We start from the raw sequence: 14,622 nt of genomic DNA, 5'->3' as shown, positions 1-14,622 counted from the left end.
GTGAGCTAGTAACAAAAGTATAATGGACAGTTAAATTTTAATAGCTATTCCTTTGGTTATTTTATTATATTAGACATATCATATAGCTACTACCTTAATATAAATAATTATTACTTTATTATAATGATTTTATTAATGGGGTTATTAAAGATTCTATTTAGAGAAGGAAATGGCAACCCACTCCAGTGTTCTTGCCTGGAGAATCCCAGGGATGGGGGAGCCTGGTGGGCTGCCATCTATGGGGTCGCACAGGGTCGGACATGACTGAAGTGACTTAGCAGAGATTCTATTACTTCAAAGGCAATATGATATATTTGAAATTTGGAAAAATAATGTAGATAGTAAAATGCTGATAAAAAGATAAGTTTCTACAATGAAACTAACATTCTATATTTCTTTTCTTCTAAAATGTTCTTAAAGCATACAGGGATGGGATCTAACATTCTATGTCAAGGATGCCTTTAGATATTCTAGAATTTTATGATGCAATGTCCTTAAAAAATAAAGTTTTAAATATTTTTAGTATTAAAATATAGAGGTACAAAATGCAAGCAGTTTATGTGATTCACACAGAAAATTGTGAAACTGTACACATTTCATTGCCAACTGTTTTCTTAAAAATCCTATGAAAGAATTTAAAAGTGGCTAAAGATGTATTCTTATACCTTTGTTATTGTGTTATTTAGTCACTAAGTCATGTCCAACTCTTGCAACCCTGTGAACTATATAGCCCGTCTGTGTCCTCTGTCCATGGAATTATCCAGGCAAGAACTGGAGTGTCTTGCTATTTCCTTCTTCAGAGGATTTTCCCAACCCGGGGATCAAACCCACCACGTCACTTGCATTGGCAGGAGATTATTTACAAGTGAGCCACCTGGAAAGCCCCATTCTTATGCCTTAATAGGTCTTAAAAAAAAATGTAACAAAGCTGGGCCATTTTTTCATTGTTTGGGTGTAATTCTAGACTTTTGCTGTTGTAGTTGGTTGACAATATTTTGTTGGTATTTCAGGGGTACAGCAAAGTGATTCAGTAAGGAGTGTATATATAAATATATATATATATATATCAGATTCTTTTCCATTATAGGTTATTATAAGATATTGAATATAGTTCCCTGTGCTATATGGTAGGTCCTTATTATTTATCTATTTTATATAATAGTGTGTATATGTTAATCCCAAGTGCCTAATGTATCCCCCAACCTCCCCCTTTCTCGTCTGGTAACCATAAGTTTTTTTCATATATCTATGAATCTCTATTTTATAATTAAGTTTATTTGTATCACTTTTTTAGACTCCACATATGAGTAACACCATGGTATTTCTCTTTCTCTCTCTGACTTACTTCACTCAATATGACAGTCTCTAAGTCCATCCATGTTGTTGCAGACAGCAATATTTCATCATTTTCATGACTATGTAATATTCCATTGTATATCTCTATCTATATATACTACATCTTCTTTATCCATGTACCTGTCAATAAACATCTAGTTTTCATGTCTTGGTTATTATAAATAGTGCTGCTATGAATACTGGTGTGTATATATCTTTTAAAATTAGAGTTTTCATCTTTTCCGGATATATGACCAGAAGTGGGATTGCTGGGTCATATAGTAAATTTTTAAGAAATCTCCATATTCTTCTCCATAGTGGCTGCATGAATTTACATTCCTACCAACTGTGTAGGTGGAGTTCTTTTTCTTCACATCTTTTCCAGCATTTATTATTCGTAGATTTTTTGACGGCCATTCTGACTGGTGATACCTCACTGATTTGTACTATATTTGTTTTTCTTTGATTAGTATTTCTCTAATTATTATCAGCATTAAGCACCTTTTCATATGCCTCTTGGCCATCTGTATGTCTTCTTTGAGGAAAGGTCTATTTAGTTCTTCTGCCCACTTTTTGATTGGATGATTTTTCTATTGAGCTATCTGAGCTACTTGAATATTTTGGAGATTAATCCCTTGTTGGTTGCATCATTTGCAAATATTTTCTCCCATTCCGTAGATTGTCTTTTTGTTTTGTTTATGATTTCCTTTACTGTGAAAAAAGCTTATAAGTTTAATTGGTCTCATTTTTTTCTGCTTTTGTCTAGATTTTTGCAATTTCAGTTGTTATTCCTACTTCACAGAATATTAATAAGCTACTCTAATACATACACCTACAGGGAGTTGTGCATGGGTCCAAATCATGTTTATGAAATAATTATATGAAGATTTTATGATGGAATAGAAGAAGACTTCAATAAGGAATCAGAAGAATTTTGACCCCTAGGTGAGTCACTTAGTTTCTCTATTAACCCTTAGTTTTCTTGTTTATAAAACGGGAACCTATAGGAAAACACAAAGTAAATGAGCAAAGAATTGTTGGGTGAAACACACAGGTTAAATATACAGAAATCAGTTTTTGAAATCTTATTTATTTTGAAGATTATGTGCAAATATCTTCATTCTTTTTCTTGCCAACTAGAATATTTTAGTCTATTTTGCATGTTTCATATTTGTGGTTTTGATTCAGTTATTTAAGTTAGAGATAGGACTTCCATACAAAAGACATATAGAGGTTGCTACAGTGAGCACTGGGGCTTTCCAAGTGGCTCAGTGACAAAGAATTCACTTGTTAGTGCAGGAGTCACAAGAGACGCAGGTTTGATCCCTGAGTTGGGAAGATTCCCTAGAGGAGGAAATGACAACCCACTCCTGTATTCTTGCCTGGAGAATTCCATGGTGGGCTACAGTCCATGGGGTCGCAGAGAGTTGGACACGACTGAGTCACAGTGAGAATTGATGCACACAATTCAGTGTACACGTGAGTAACACTGGTTAGTAACTTAGTGTTATTATTCTTTCCTTGACTTGGGTGAGAAATAGATATGAATTAGCAAAGAAGATTCTCTCCTTCCTTTGAAGTCCCTTCAATCTCCCATGACAAGTCCCTTACTGATTTGGGGGAATATTGATTAGAAATGATCTATATCCTCATATGGACACTGAAACCAGGAAGTAGGATTTAGATGGTTAAAAGAATATTAGGTAGAGTATGCTTTAAACAGCCAAATTTTCCATTTACAAAAAATTTCATATGGAAATAAACCCAAATCCCTGACTTGAGAAATCTTTTTTATGCTTTCATTGCCAATCAATTATTATGAAAATGCCAGGCATTTAAAAATGATATGCACTGCTTTAATGCTAAGGAAATCTGGAAGCCCCAGAATACAAACAAAATGAGCAGTTTTCAATAACAGAGCTTCACTGAGCCTCATTCATATAAACTGGTATACGGGGGCTCAGAAACGTAAGGGAAACCAAAAATTCTAAATTTGATATTTTTTCATTGTACAAAAAGCATTTCTTGAAAACAAATGGTAGAACAAAGCTAATTGTCATTTTCATCTATCGTTTATGTTTTTCTGATTGAATTTTCTATCCTCAAGTTTAGAGACTGCCGATCTGGTGGAGCGTTTGAAAAAGCACCTAATTAAAAATAAATAAAACAACAACACCAGAAAAGCATTGTCACCAAACAATAAATAACGCTTCCATCTACAGTATCACTCCAAGATGAATTATTTTGGGAACTGAAAGGTGGGAGCGCACCTGCGGCACCAACCTTAAACGAGAAATAAAGACAAGCGGGTTGTAGGGTTGCCTTCCCGTCTTTAAAGTAAAATTCTTTACAACACACAAGACAAATGGCACAAAAGTGAAAGGGCAGTGATGCAGATTGGATAGGCTTACAGCATAATTGAATTAAGGCTTGTGCGCCACATATGACCACAAAGCAGGCCTATGGCTTGGGCCAGCTGAATGGAGGTGGCTGGCCTGACAATAAAGACCCTTTAAACTGGTTAAATGCCTCATAAGCGTGTGTGCAGAGAGCTTTCTAGCTAACAGGTGGCTGAGTAAACCTCAGCTGGTGCCACACAGGGCTGTCGCATTGACCTTCTTTAGGATAATTTCAGCCCTCTTTAAAAAAAAAAAAATTGTTACTGTACTTGCTGTGGTGGAAACAATTTAGGGATGAATAATTTCTTTCGGTCCCTAGAGGCTCTCTCTCTCCCTCTCACTCTCTGCCTCTCCCCGTCTCTCTTTTTTTCTTGAACTCTCTCTCTCTCCTCCTCTTTTTCTCGGTCTTGAAACTGAATTAACATAAAGGAACAGTGACAACAGCAAGCTGAAAAGCATAGCTGGTGGGAGGATTAAGTATATCATTGAAAGGAATTATGTTGTAAATGGCTGGGAGGGGTCGGGGCTTCTGTTCCTTGGTCCCATCTGGTCCTTAAAGAATACCTTGTTGTAATTACCCCCAGATGGTTTGTGCTCACTGGGGTCTGGACAGCCAGGTGCCACTGTGCCCTGCTGGGTGTGATATTCATTGCTACATGCAGTGATAAAAATGGACTTTATTGAAACCTAATTTCTTCCAGGGTATTACACAAATATGAAATGAACCTAGCTCATCAAGAGAAAGCCTTGTTTATTTCCAAGCCAAAGCAGTCTCACCTAAGATAAGGCTGCCTGGTTATTTTACTTGTAACAATTCTAAAAAGAAGAAGCAAAAGCAATTCACAATGTGTGTTGGATTTAATTCAATTTTTAAAAATAATGAAAGTAGTCCACATCAATGGCAGGTTTTTATTTCTTGCTGATAGGTAGTTTTAAAAGTGATAGCTAGGATTTTTAAGACCATGTTGTGATCATTTTACTTTGAAATTAATAGGAAATAAAGTGAATCATAGTATATCCATGTGTAAACACATTTTGATATTAGTGAGCAAATATTTGTATAACTCAAAACTTAATCATATATTATTCACTATAAAGTATCACATCACTTAAAAAACAAGTTTGAACATTCTTGTGTTGTACTTTAACACTTATATTATCATAGAAAAAACAAGAAGAAAACTAAATATTAAAAAAGCTTAGCTGTCTCAATATACAAAAAGACGGAATTTTTAAAAATTATGCTTACTTGAGCTTTCTATCAGGAAATTTCACTTTTAATTTTTAAATATATTTTTAAAGCAGAAATAACTTGAAAATGAAAGTTAAAGTCATAATTGTAAAATTCAGTTATGTTTATTTTATTCTAATTATATTTTCAATAAATCTAATAATCTTTTTTATATGAGAATATCTTGTAGAGCTAATATTAAAAGCGAAATATTTATCCATCCCATGTCTTATTATAATTTTGCATGTATAAACATTATAACAAAGTAGCTCAAATTCATTGCCTTAAATCATGAATTTTTAATGAAGAATTTGGAAAATTTTAACTTGAAAATCAAATGGAAATTAGAGCGAAGTGTAGAAAATGAATACACATGATATTCCTGTTTTCTTTATAACTGTAAATTTTACACAGTATTAAGAAAGTGTAAACCGTTAATATAATCATAATGAAAGTATTTACCTTTAATATATAGGAGTTACATATGTTTACTATGAAAGTGTTAACAAAAGGAAAACAAAATACAATGTTTCTTTCTGCGTATTTAAATACACAGGCTATCAAATAGAGGGAAATGATTTTTTAAATTGGCAACTTACACAAACCTGGCAACTTACATGTAAGGAGCAATTGCTCTGCCAAACTGAAGTTTGTCAGCTGATAAGACCAAGCTTTATGTACTTTGTAAATAAGATTTTAAGGTAAAAGTCTTAAAGGTAAAAATAGAATCCCAGTGTTCTGTTCAAACTTTACTGTATTAGGGGCAGCATAATTTTGTTAGTATCTGAGATATACTTGCAGTATGGAGGACGACTGTGACACGTGGTGAAAGGTCTCTGGAGGAGAGTCCGAGAGACCTGAACTCTAGTCAGCCTGGTCCTCAGAGCTTTAGGATCCCGAGCATTCATTTAAGTTCCATAAACTGTAGCTTCCTTCCCAAGAAAATGATTGTAAAAAAGCTTGATTAAAAGATCAGATTTGTGTTTTTAAAAATATGTGTGTTTGATGATATGATTTCAGAGATACAAGGAAGAGCATGGAGACCACCGTGGTCCAAGCGTTCATGATTAGGTCTTGAATGACAGGTTAGATGAGATGAAGAGAGGACAGAAAGACATTTAAGACTAGGGAGAAAAAGGAGCGTGAATTGGGAGTTTTAATTATGAATTAAGTGGAATCTTCATTTTTTTTTCACTTTTGATATATTTTTATTTTATTTTATTAATTTTTATTGGAGTATATTTGTTTATAATGTTGTGTTAGTTTCTGCTGTATAGCAAAGTGAATCAACTATACATGTATCCATCCACTCTTTTTTGGATTTCCTTCCCATTTAGTTCACCACAGAGCACTGAGTAGAGTTCCGCTATGCTATACAGTAGGTTCTCGTTGTTGTTGTTCAATCGCTAAGTCATGTCGGTATCTTTACAACCTCATGAGCTACAATATCAGGGTCTTTTCTCATTCTCTGTCTCTCTCTTCCTTTATTCTCTTTATGAGGTTTCAATTATACATCAGTTCAGTTCAGTCACTCAGTCATGTCCGACTCTTGGTGACCCCATGGGCTGCAGTACGCCAGGCTTCCCTGTCCATCACCAAACCCCGGAGCTTGCTCAAACTCATGCCCATCCAGTTGAAGATGCCATCCAACCATCTCATTCTCTGTTGTCCTCTTCTCCTCTTGCCTTCAATCTTTCCCAGCATCAGGGTCTTTTCCAATGAGTCAGTTCTTTGTATCAGGTGGCCAAAATATTGGAGCTTCAGCATTAGCCTCAGTCCTTCCAGTGAACACCCAGGACTGATTTCCTTTAGGATTGACTGGTTTGATCTTATAGTCCAAGCGACTCTCAAGAGTCTTCTCCAGCACCACTTATGAAATCATCCATTCTTCGGTGCTCAACTTGCTTTATGGTCCAACTCTTACATCCATACATGACTACTAGAAAAACCATAGCTTTGACATTATGGACCTTTGTTGGAAAAGTGATGTCTGTGCTTTTTAATATGCTAAGTTTGTTATAGCTTTCCTTCCAAGGAGCAAGCGTCTTTTAATTTCATGGCTTTAGTCACCATCTGCAATGATTTTGGAGCCCAAGAAAATGAAATCTGTCACCTCTTCTACTTTTTCCCCTCCTATGTGCCATGAAATGATGGAACTGGATGCCATGATCTTAGTTTGTTTTTGTTTTTGTTATTTTTACATTGAGTTTTAAGCCAGCTTTCTCACTCTCCTCTTTCAACCTCATCAAGAGACTTTTTACTTAGTCTTCACTTTCTTCCATTAGAGTGTATAATTGGCATATGTGAAGTTGATATTTCTCCTGGCAGTCTTGATTTTAGCTTGTGATTCATCCAGCCCAGCATTTTGCATGATGTACTCTGCATAGAAGTTAAATAAACAGAGTGACAATATACAGCCTCCTTTCTCAATTTGGAACCAATTTTTCCATATACAGTTCTAACTGTTGTTTCTTGACATGCATACAGGTTTCTCAGGAAACAGATAAGGTGGTCTGGTACTCCCATCTCTTTAAAAGAGTTTTAGTTTTCCACACTTTGCTGTGATCCACACAATCAAAGACTTTAGCATAGTCAATGAGGCAGAAGTAGATATTTTTCTGGAACTCCCTTTTTTCCCCATGATCCATCAAATTTTAACAATTTGATCTCTGGTTCCTCTGCCTCTTTGAAACTCAATTTGTACATCTGGAAGTTCTTGGTTAATGTACTGCTGAATCCTTTCTAGAAGGATTTAGAGCGTAAATTTGCTAGCACGTGAGTTGAATGCAATTGTACAGTAGTTTGAACATTCTTTGGCATTGCCCTTCTTTGGGATTGGAATGAAAACTGACTTTTCAGCCCTATGACCACAACTGAGTTTTCCAAATTTGCTGGCATATTGAGTGCAGCACTTTAACAGCATCATCATTTAGAATTATAAATAGCTCAACTGGAATTCCATCATCTCTGCTAGCTTTGTTCATAGTAATGTTTTACTTCCTGAACTTCACACTCCAGGATATCCAGCTCTAGGTGACTGACCAAACCATCATGGTTATCTGGATCATTAAGATCTTTTTTGTATAGTTCTTTTCTGTATTCTTACCACCTCTTCTTGGTCATTTTTGCTTCTGTAAGGTCTTACTGCTTCTGTCCTTTATCGTGCCCATCCTTGCATGAAGTGTCCCTTGATACCCCCAGTTTTCTTGAGGAGATCTCCAGTCTTTCCCATTCTGTTCTTTTCCTCTACTTCTTTGCTTTGTTCATTAAAGAAGGCCTTCTTGCCTCTCCTTGCCATTCTCTGAAACTGCATTCAGTTGGGTTTATCTTTCCCTTTCCCCCTTGCCTTTTGCTTCTCTTCTTTCTTCAGCTCCTCAGGAAGGAGGAGTAAAACCTCCTCAGACAACCACTTTGTCTTCTTGCATTCTTTTTCTCGGGGATGATTTTGGTCACTGCCTCCTGTTCAGTGTTAAGACCCTCCATCCATAGTTCTTTAGGCACTCTGTCTACCAGGTCTAATCCCTTGAATCTATTTGTTACCTCCACTGTATAATTATAAGGAGTTTGATTTAGGTCATACTTGAATGGTCTAGTAGTTTCCCTACTTTCTTAAAATAAAGTCTGAATTTTGCCATAAGGAGTTCATGATCTGAGCCACAGTCAACTCTTAGTCTTGTTTTTGCTGACTGTGTAAAACTTCTCTATCTTTGACTGCAAAGAACATATTCAATCAGATTTTGATTTTGACCATCTGGTGATGTCCATGTATAGAGCTGTCTCTTGGGTTGTTGGAAAGGATGTTTGCTATGACCAATGTGTTCTCTTGACAAAGCTCTGTTAAGTTTTGCCCTATTATTAACTTGCCTGTTACTCTGGGTTTCTCTTAACTTCCTACTTTTGCATTCCAAGCCCCTATGATGAAAAGGACATCTTTTTTTGGTGTTAATTCTCAAAGATGTTGTAGGTCTTCTTGAAAGAGTCAATTTTTTGGCATCAGTGATTGTGGCATAGACTTGGGTTACTGTAATGTTGAATGGTTTGCCTTGGAAAGGAACTGAGATTATTGTGTTGCTTTTAGATAATCATGGTTCCTTTCTTTATGTTTACAAAGCAACAAATTTCTATGTAGATAATCTCTAATAAATTATCCTTGTTTTGAATTTAATTATGCCTTCTTATAGTTCAGTTTCTTGCTATCTTAAGAACAATTCTATATTATAGTAGGAAGAAACACCCCTGCTAACCAAGCCAAAATTAGACACCTAGAATGCAATTTTTTATTCCAAACCTTTCCGGTTATCTTAGCACTTTTGTCTGCCAGTCTCAATACACCCTCTACTAATCTTTCCCTCTGAATGTACTCTTCCTCTAAAACACATGAAGAGGAAAAGGAGAGAGAGGAGATATCAGTGAGGAAAAAGGTGCTTCATGGATTAAAATGTGAATTTAGACTTTGAGTTGTCTGGATGCATTGCTAAAGTAGAAAATTTTCTAAAATGTGAATAGTTTTATTCTAAGCTGGGAGAGGAAGATTGTGTGGACACTAGATCCAGAGTGTAGACATCTATTTCCTCATGATCTACAATTCTGAATACTCTCTGTAAGACTCCAAAATTTCTGCAAAAAATAATAAAAAGGAAACCTTTACCTACATAGTTGTCACTACCTTCTAACAAGTCTATGTCAAATTTTATCTTCTTTCAGGCCTCCTTTTTTTTCCAGAATTAATTTTTTTAAAATATGAATTTTATTTCTCTATTCCCATCTCATTATATGTAAGTCCAAGCTCTTGAGAAAGCGATAGTTGCTCAGCCACGTCTGACTCTTTGTGTCTCCACGGACTGTAGCCTGTCAGACTTCTCTGTCCATGGAATTGTCTAGGCAAGAATACTGGAGTGGATTGCCATGCTCTCCTCCAAGGGATCTTCCCAATCCAGGAGTCTAACTCAGGTCTCCTGCATTGCAGGCAGACTCGTTATCATCTGAGCCACCAAGGAAGCTGTCAAAAGGGGCTTATAAAAATCAATCTCTTAAAAGGGGCTTAGAATGCCCTTTGGCTTCTTGTTCCTTCCTATCTCTTTAGCCTCATCTTTTTCAGCTTCCTTACCTCAGTCTTCAACAACACAGAAAACAATTTTAGATACTCTGCTTTCATATATAAGTTGTTACCCCCATGTTAAGTCTGATGAGTTCCTGTTCTCCCTTCAAACACCAGCTAACGTGCTCACTTCAGCAGCACAAAGAGTAATATTAGAACCACACAGAGGAGATGAGCAAGGCCCCCAGACAAAGATGGCATGCAAATCTGTGAAGAATTCTGTGTTTTCATACTGTGTGATTCCACTCATAGGAGGTACATGCAGTTGTCAAAATCATGAAGACAGAGAAGAGAAAAGTGGTTAGGGTGGAGGAGGAGAGGGTAGTTATTGTTCAGTAGGTGAAATACCAGTTTTGCAAAGTGAAACATTCTGTGGAGGGATGATGGTGATAGTAGCCCCGCAGTGTGCATGTACCTACTGCCACTAAACTGCATGCTTAAAGTTAGTTAAGGAGGTAAACTTCATCTTATGTATATTTCGCCAAAATTAAAAAAAAAAAAAAAACTGAAATTCCAGTCTCCTTTTCTCTGTACCCTTCCCATTCCCAGGATGAGTTATGCATTTCCGTTATTTAATCAGTATATTAAAATAGCTGCACCTAAGTGAATGTCAAGAAGGCTAATCTTGAACCCCCTGCAGTTTAATATTCAAATATATGGTCAGACAATATAAATTTGTGAAAGATTGCCTGAGTGAAATACAATCCATGTGTTTCTATAGATCCAAAGCAATTCATACTTGAAATGAGCCACACAAGCAGATCTTCATACATCTGGACCATATGGTTTATTCTCTTGTAAAACTGCTTTTATTAAATGTAATTGGCCATTATGTCATCATTGACCCATGCTTAAAGCCGCTGTAAGAAAGTCAGCCATGAAATCCATTTAGTATACAGGTGTGTTAAGAGTGGTGTACTGTTGTTATTTCAGTATCTATGAGGAAAAACACTTTAGTTTTGGCACCAAGAATACCTTTGTTTTAATTTTCTTTGGAGGTAATATGAATAATGCTATTAATTTTCTCATTTTTCTATCCTCTTCAGAAACCAGAAAAGCCAACTGGTGGCTTGTTCTAGAGTTTTCTAGATCTTAGCTATACTATTCTGTATAGCCATTTGCTGTTGACTTCAAATTAACCATTAAAACTTTTTTTCCCCTCCAAATCCACTTCATTATTTGTGTTGCCTTTTATTTCATCTTGTTTCAGACCACTTTAAATCCATTTTTAAATAAATGAGGAATAAATGAACTAGTAAAAGTAACTAATAAATTCACCTTCCCTCCAAGTTCCTACTAAATATTGCATATATTTCTAGAATTGTTTTTATCACTGTTTATTTGCATTTCATGTGTGTTATTCACAGTGAACAATATAGTCTTTTAATGCGTGATCTGTATCTTACTATAGTATTGTTTATCTCAGCAAAATTAGAATGCCTATGGAATAATATGCCTGTAAGTAAGTCTATTAGATTAAATTGATGTCTAAAAAGAAATTAAAAAAATAGTAACTCTTGAAATCAGAATGTAATTTATTCATCTTTTTAACACACATGCCAATTTTTTGCTAATGGTAAAAGCTGAAGACTCAGATAATCTGCTGAAAGAATTCCCAGTCTTAAACAAATTCTCATTTATTCTATTTCTTGTGACTATTAGCATTCATCCAAGTATTCAACTCAATTCTTGCTCTTTGTGGTGTGTATGTGTGTGTGGTGTAGCAGACTACAGTTATAGTAGACGCATGGTTTTTCCAATAGTCATGTATGGATGTGAGACTTGGACCATAAAGAAAGCTGAGTGCCAAAGAATTAATGTTTTTGAACTATGGTGCTAGAGAACACTCTTGAGAGTCCCTTGGACTGCAAGGAGATCAAACCAGTTAATCCTCAAGGAAATCAATCCTGAATATTCATTGGAAGGACTGATGCTAATGCTGAAGCTCCAATCCTTTGGCCACCTAAATGTAAAGAGCCAACTCATTGGAACAGACCCTGATGTTAGGAAAGATTGAAGGCAGGAGAAGGACAGAAGATGAGATGGTTTGATGGCATCTCCAACTCAATGGACATGAGTCTGAGCAAGCTCCAGGATATGGTGAAGGACAGGGAAGGCTGGTGTGCTGCATTCCATGGGGTCACAAAGAGTTGGACACAACTGAGCAACTGAAGAACAACAGCCCAGCATAGTTGCATAAACATATCTCTGTTTCTCTCGATAAATAGATTGTTGTTTAGTCACTAAGTTGTGTCTATCTCTTTTGCGAGATAGCCTCCCAGGCTCCTCTGTCCATGGGATTTCCCAGGTAAGAATACTGGATTAGGTTGCCATTTCCTTCTCCAGGGGATCTTCCAGACCCAAGGATCAAACTCACCCCTCCTGTCTTGGCAGGCGGATTCTTTACCACTGAGCCACCTGGGAAGTTCCTACTCCACAGCTTGCCTCTGTTCAATTGTATCCCTATTAATGGCTTTATCTAGAAAATGCCAGCCCACTTTCCCTAAACATCATATCCAACTTGCCCTTGGACAGGGAGCATGATTTCCCCAGCTGAACTTGTTGCTGTCCACCCTTGGTTACTCCTCCTCTTAAGCCCCTGCTCCTCATGATTGGCATCTCCAGCTTCCTGTCCCCCAAGCCTGACCCTTGGAACTGACGAGTATCTCATCCTCCTCTTTTACTGTTTTTCCCCACAACTAGCCTATCGCCAACTCCTTCTCATCTCACCTTCTAAGTACTTCTGAAATTCTCTCTTCAGAGTCATTCTACCAACCTCATATCCTGCAGAATTTTAGATGAGAACCAGGATTATTTCAATAATCTCCTAAAATTCATCCTTTTTATTTTGACTGCTGTTATTTGAAAGGCAAATATTACCATGTATCCTATCTGCTTAAAACTCATTCTTGACTGTCTACCATTCATGAATTCATGGTTTCCTCATTAGCATGGCAAGTGAAGTTTGTGTCCCAGGAGTAAACCTGTAGCTATGTGTTAGCCACTTGGATTTCTCTGCTCACACTACAGTGGTTCAAGTCTTCAGGAGTTTGCTAGCACCATTCTCTTTACCTGAGGGATTCTTTCTTCCCTTCTTCACCCTGCCAGGTAATAGAGTATAGATTTTAAGATCAAACAAATGCAGGTTTAGGTTTCAACTCCACTACTGATGTTCCTGTAATTTAAATGACAGAACAAGTCAAAACACTACTGATGCTTCTTTGCATGAGAATCATTACCAAACCAACTTGTTTAATTAATTCATAAAAAAATTTTTTTTGCTTTAGCAGAAATTTTAAACTCTACATGTGGGCTTCCCTTCTGACTCAGCTGCTAAAGAACCCACCTGCAATGCGGGAGACCTGGGTTTGATCCATGGGTTAGGAAGATCCCCTGGAGAAGGAAAAGGCTACTCACTCCAGTATTCTGTCCTGGAGAATTCCATGGACTATAGTCCATGGGGTCGCAAAGAGTCGGACACGACTGAGCTACTTTCTCTTTCACTTTAACTCCACTAAGTACCTGCTTATGGCTTTGAACTATCCTTAGCTAATCTATAGACAGTAACAGGTTTATATTCTGAATGAATTGAAGAACTTGCTTAGATTGTTAGCATCAGTTATTACAAAAGATTCCACATAAATTGTAAAGAATTAGTTTTTTTTCTTTCATATTTTTAATAAATGTGATCATAATAATTAAACATTCTATCTCAGGTATTAAGCAGGTTTTTTTTTAGATAAGAAGTGGATTCATTTAGAGAGAAACACACTCTACAGACAGAATGTGGCCATCTCAGAAGGCAAGAGCAGCACCAGGGTATGCAGTTGTCAGTTTTTGTAAGCAAATATTTTTATCCTGTGTCACACAAGTTAGTGTTGGCTCCATGTGTGTGAGTGTGTGTGTATTTACTTCAGTCAAATGGCAGATTTCCAAATTTATATCTCGCTTGTAAATGTTTTCATTAGGGAATAGAAAAAATAGTTTTATTCTTATTGGCAGGTGTAGTCCACATATGTGTTTATTCTAGAATTTGCAAACTGTGATCCAGTCATTTCAATCTGAAAATTGCAACCATATGTTTTAAAGGAATTCTGGCGCTAGATGGATCACTTCTAGTGAGATTTAGTAGGTAGAAAAATGGCATAGATATCACTGTGGCAGTAAAGGAATTGTGAGCAGGGAAATGCTGCCCAGATGAGGGCCAGAAGAAGCAGCACAGCACAGTCCAAGAGATGCTCATTACCCACCTGCTGCAAGAGCCCAGACTCTGAGAATTCTCTGTCCATTTCAGTTGGAAAACTTGAACTTCATGAAGAACAGTTCTCTTGAAATCTCCTCTTGAAATTCTAAGCTCTTTTCAGAACCAAGAAGATTATGAGGCAAACCCAGAAAGAGTCTTCATGGGTCAAAAGCAACCTTGAATAACACAAAGGTCATAGTCGACTAAAGTTTGGTGTTAACTCAAAGGGTTTGAACTGCATGAGTTTACTTACGTGCTAATTCTTTTTTCATTAAACACCTACTGCAGTACTACACAATCCGTGGTTGGTTCCCAG

The 14,622-nt window shown here is 36.6% G+C and overlaps 1 non-coding gene across 1 annotated transcript; it reads left to right on the top strand.

Annotated features, from left to right (window-relative positions):
- Positions 1 to 10,185: 10,185 nt before the first annotated feature.
- LOC138984282 (U6 spliceosomal RNA) lies at positions 10,186 to 10,292 on the top strand. Its single transcript, XR_011461541.1, has one exon. It is a non-coding gene; the product is annotated as a U6 spliceosomal RNA (small nuclear RNA).
- The last annotated feature ends 4,330 nt before the right edge of the window (positions 10,293 to 14,622 follow it).

Source organism: Bos mutus, chromosome 20, assembly GCF_027580195.1.
Source record: "Bos mutus isolate GX-2022 chromosome 20, NWIPB_WYAK_1.1, whole genome shotgun sequence".
NCBI lineage: Eukaryota > Metazoa > Chordata > Mammalia > Artiodactyla > Bovidae > Bos > Bos mutus.
This window is presented reverse-complemented; position numbering and strand designations above follow the sequence as displayed.